The sequence below is a fragment of the Ranitomeya variabilis genome, chromosome 6 (assembly GCF_051348905.1).
Source record: "Ranitomeya variabilis isolate aRanVar5 chromosome 6, aRanVar5.hap1, whole genome shotgun sequence".
NCBI lineage: Eukaryota > Metazoa > Chordata > Amphibia > Anura > Dendrobatidae > Ranitomeya > Ranitomeya variabilis.
In genome coordinates, this window is record NC_135237.1 from 542,820,514 (window position 1) to 542,825,764 (window position 5,251).

The following is a 5,251-nucleotide window of genomic DNA, read 5'->3' on the forward strand; positions in this document are numbered from 1 at the left end:
TTCGGACGATCGTTTGGCCAACAGCCATCTTGGCCATCTCTCTCACACGAGTGCTTGTTCAACCAAGATGATGCTTCGAAAGATCGTTTAGTCAACAGCCATCTTGACCATCTCTCTCACACATGAGCGCTTGTTCAGCCAAGATGATGCTTCGGACGATCGTTTGGCCAACAGCCATCTTGACCATCTCTCTCACACATGAGCGCTTGTTCGGCCAAGATGATGCTTCGGACGATCGTTTGGCCAACAGCCATCTTGACCATCTCTCTCACACATGAGCGCTTGTTCGGCCACGATGATGCTTCCGACGATCGTTTGGCCAGCAACAGCCATCTTGGCCATCTCTCTCACACATGAGCACTTGTTCGTCCGAGAGAGAAAATCGCTGGCTGACATGTCAGCTAGGAGAACAATGAGATTGGCTGTCCAAAATTGGATATGCCCTATCGACATCTCCCCCCGATGATCAGATGGCTGTTTCCAACCTACACATTAGACTGTCGGACGATCCTGTTGATATTAACCAACATTAGTCTCGTGTGCATGGAGGCCTTTAACGTTGATTAACGTCTTATGTTGGATAATCTGATGCCGAGCCGCAGTTGTTTGGCTTCACTACTTATATATCAATAAGTTATGACCTTAGTATCAGAATCAGTTGTAAAATGTTTATGCAAAAAAGTTAGTGTAGGTCTGATTTCTAAAAAAAAAAATGGAAAAATGTGATACTTTTTTCCAAAATTTATAAGTCTATTTAATCTCCTTTTGTGGCTGGAGTAAATTCTATAAGTAAACCACTTTCTAAATATGAAGATTTTGAGACCATTATTGGTGGTGGGACAGTATTATTTGAAAGAGTGGTAACAGGATTTTAAATTAGCCTCTATCGAATTGAAAATCTTTATACCCGGTATACCACAAGATAAAGGAACCGAAAGTATACATCAAATAGTTTCTAGTACAGATAAGAGCCCTCAATATATAGAGTTCATCTGTGATGCACTTAATTTCATCTTGATCCACAAGGAGTTTAGATTTTCTGACAAATGATTCCTTGAAAAACAGAAATCAGACCTCTATGGCGATGCCCGTAGCATGTACATTTGCTAAATTTCATCTTGTAGGTTTTGAAGAGAAATATATCTAGATAACAAATAATCCTTATATTCAAAATATCAAGTTGATATTATTTTTTATTTTTAAGTCGCCCCTAATTCCAGGGTGCTGTACTCCTATTTCCTATATAATCTGGGTCCTGACTGACACACATCATCAGAGCTAGCTTTTGCTGCATGCCTGGGGGAATAGTAGTTGGTGGTTATATGAGAAGACGTTTGGTGGGTTTATCTGTGACTGTTGCTTGGTTTAGTAAATGTGATAATTCTCTGTACTTCACCTACATTGATTTTTCCCCATCCTTCACTCCTGGTTGCATTCCTCTGTTATACACTCACTGGCCACTTTATTAGGTACACCTGTCCAACTTCTTGTTAACACTTAATTTCTAATCAGCCAATCACATGGCGGCAACTCAGTGCATTTAGGCATGTAGACATGGTCAAGACAATCTCCTGCAGTTCAAACCGAGCATCAGTATGGGGAAGAAAGGTGATTTGAGTGCCTTTGAACGTGGCATGGTTGTTGGTGCCAGAAGGGCTGGTCTGAGTATTTCAGAAACTGCTGATCTACTGGGATTTTCACGCACAACCATCTCTAGGGTTTACAGAGAATGGTCCGAAAAAGAAAAAAAATCCAGTGAGCGGCAGTTCTGTGGGCGGAAATGCCTTGTTGATGCCAGAGGTCAGAGGAGAATGGGCAGACTGGTTCGAGCTGATAGAAAGGCAACAGTGACTCAAATCGCCACCCGTTACAACCAAGGTAGGCCTAAGAGCATCTCTGAACGCACAGTGCGTCGAACTTTGAGGCAGATGGGCTACAGCAGCAGAAGACCACACCGGGTACCACTCCTTTCAGCTAAGAACAGGAAACTGAGGCTACAATTTGTACAAGCTCATCGAAATTGGACAGTAGAAGATTGGAAAAACGTTGCTTGGTCTGATGAGTCTCGATTTCTGCTGCGACATTCGGATGGTAGGGTCAGAATTTGGCGTAAACAACATGAAAGCATGGATCCATCCTGCCATGCTCCATACAAGGAGCATCTTTGGGATGTGCAGCCGACAAATCTGCGGCAACTGTGTGATGCCATCATGTCAATATGGACCAAAATCTCTGAGGAATGCTTCCAGCACCTTGTTGAATCTATGCCATGAAGAATTGAGGCAGTTCTGAAGGCAAAAGGGGGTCCAACCCGTTACTAGCATGGTGTACCTAATAAAGTGGCCGGTGAGTGTATGTGAGTGAATATTTGTATGCCTGGTGTTTTCTGTTTCCCCTGTTCGTGTTAACTTGCTTGTCTGGTTGGTGTACTACGGTGCACAACTACTCGCCTCTTCCCTGGGTTGGAGAAGGGTACAGACGGAGGGCGGATTCAGGAGCTAAAGCAAAGTACGTGGCCCCGGCATCTTCACCTTCAGAAGTAACATGGGGAACAGGGCAAGTTAGGGCACCCCCTATTGTTAGGGACAGGGAAGGAGCCCCTGGTCCTGGGTCGCCCGACAACAGAGTCATGACATTTTGCTTCACCTTCTATTTGGCTTAGCTCCAACCAGGTGTCTGGTTAGATCATCAGTTATTCCTGACTTCAATCCAGCTGCCAGTGTTTACTACCAAATTCAGTCTAAACCTTAAGTCACACTAAACGACTTACCAACGATCACGACCAGCGATACGACCTGGCCGTGATCGTTGGTAAGTCGTTGTGTAGTCGCTGGGGAGCTGTCACACAGACAGCTCTCTCCAGCGACCAACGATCAGGGGAACGACTTCGGCATCGTTGAAACTGTCTTCAACGATGCCGAAGTCCCCCTGCAGCACCCGGGTAACCAGGGTAAACATCGGGTTACTAAGTGCAGGGCCGCGCTTCATCGCTCTTCACCCTCTTCATTCGCTCCTTGACATCTCGATAAGCCTTAAGTTGCGGCTCCAGCTTGCTTTCTGTCACGTCCCCCCCCAGATGAATGGTTTAGCCTGCAGGAGACCCTGCGTCGAGCCATTTTTAAAGACACCTGATGCTCAGGCCCTGCTGCGGCAGGTGTTTCACTGCAAAACAAACAACGCCTATAGGGGCAGCCCAGCCTTTGCATGGGCCCTTCGGAGCCCACCTCCACATGGTCAGAGTTCTCACCACCACGCGAGCCTGAGAGAGGCTGGCCAGGCAATGGGCCAAGCAGCGTCTACTGACCACACCACCCTGGATATGTCCGATCTCGGAAGCAAAGCAGGGCTGGGCTTGGACAGTACTTGGATGGGAGACCTCCTGGGAACACCAGGTGCTGTAGACAGTTTTGATGACATTTTGCCCCTTTGCCCAGCTCAGCTAGTATAGAGCGGCGCCTTGCCAGACACCGACCTTACGTAACCTAGAGGCTGGAAGCCCCAAGCCCCAAAAGGCCTCTGAGACTGTTTGCAGCTATGGACGCTACCCTGCCGCCTCCTCGCATGCCTCACACCGAGATCCCTGCCGTGGCTAGGAGTGCTTATTGACCCCGCAGCCCACCTTCTGGAAATGATGGTGTTATAAGCATCCCAGACCGTGAAGGGGGCAGATTTTCAGCAGGCGCCCCGGGGATGATTTATAGAGGCCGGCCGGCAGAAGTAACGTCTTTTTCTGCAAAGAAGCTTATGTAACTAACCCAATCAGATGGCTGCCCAGGACCCCAATTCAGGGCTGGGAAGGAGCAGGAGGGAATTTGGGGTGTTTTCCTGCTAAGACACAGAAATAATCATAATAATAAGACAAACAGGAGAGTCTGACGCATAGTGGCGCTGAGGCTGCAGGGGCAAATAGGCGTGGCCACATGCAAGCACATGTGCGTGCTCGCTTGCGTGTGAGTGTGCGCTTCCTAGGTATGGCACGCTGCAGACAGTCAAAGGGGTTGTTCCTTTCAATAAAAGTTCATCCCAGCTTGCAGGCTATTAGAAAGCAACAAACCGCCCTGTACTCACCCTACCCGGGTCCACCAGAGAGTCTCAGCGCTGCTCTAGGTCTGTGGCATTGGCTGCGACGCTGACGTCACGTTGGCAGCCGATCAGTGAGCTCAGCGGCTCTGAGCGGGGCGTTCTGCCTACAAACCCTTTAAGGGAGACAGCAAAAAAGTGAAGAGAAAGGAAAGCACAAAAGGACCTCTTGCTGAGCAGTGGACAGGACAGGACAGGGCAGCCAGACTGCAAAGTAGAAAAGCAGCAAGTGAGAGGCCTGTCTCTGCACCACCCTGAACACATCTGATCTTGGAAGTTAAGCAGGGTCGAGCCTGGTTAGTACTTGGATGGGAGACCGCCTGGGAATACCAGGTGCTGTAAGCTTTTGCTTTTTCCTTCCTTCCACCAGCAGGGATCACTCTCCTCTATGCCTTTTTTCCATTCCCTTTCACAAGGGCACACATGCTTCTTTCTTCTTGTCATTTGCCTTCACTCTTGCGCTATTCCATCCTTGCAAAATGCCAGCATCCTTCTCATCACCGTGGGCCTCCAGCATTGTTTCTTATTTACTTTTAATACTAGGCTTCTTTTCAACAGGACCAGCGCCTCCTGCGGGCTTGGATGCAACCGCCGGCAACCTGGTGGCCAGTTTACAGGCCGAAGCAAGCAGAACACCTTTGCAGGCAACACGACCCCTCTGAAGAGCAGCTCACAGTCACTCGCAACCATCTCACCCTCTTCCTTCATTCGCTCCTGGACGTCTCGATCCGCCTCAAGTTGCGGCTCCAGCTTGCTCTTTCTGTCACGTCCCCCCCAGATGAATGGTTTAGCCTGCAGGAGACCACAAGCAGGTGTAATACGTAGTCCACATCACCTGCTAGGCTTTTTATTAGGCTATCCACTATTTATTATGTTTTATTATGAATATCTCTTACAATAGATAACAAGGTTGCCTATAAGTAGGCTGAACATGTGTGCTATATGCTACCCGCCAGGTTCTTACCAGGATATTTCTCTCCTATTATTTTATTGTGCCTAATGAAATACATTTTCTTTTAATATTCCTTCAGGCATAGTCTACCTGATTTTTAGGTCTACACAAATTGTTTTTAGTTAATAAAATATTGTTTTTTAATTTAGCAAAATCTACATTCAAAAAAGTATCTTTCGTTCTAACCTCAAGCACAATTCATATTTTAAATATGGTATA

General features: G+C 47.2%; 1 pseudogene; it reads left to right on the forward strand.

Annotated features, from left to right (window-relative positions):
• Positions 1-3,294: 3,294 nt before the first annotated feature.
• On the forward strand, positions 3,295-3,404 carry LOC143784075 (5S ribosomal RNA; annotated as a pseudogene).
• Positions 3,405-5,251: the final 1,847 nt, after the last annotated feature.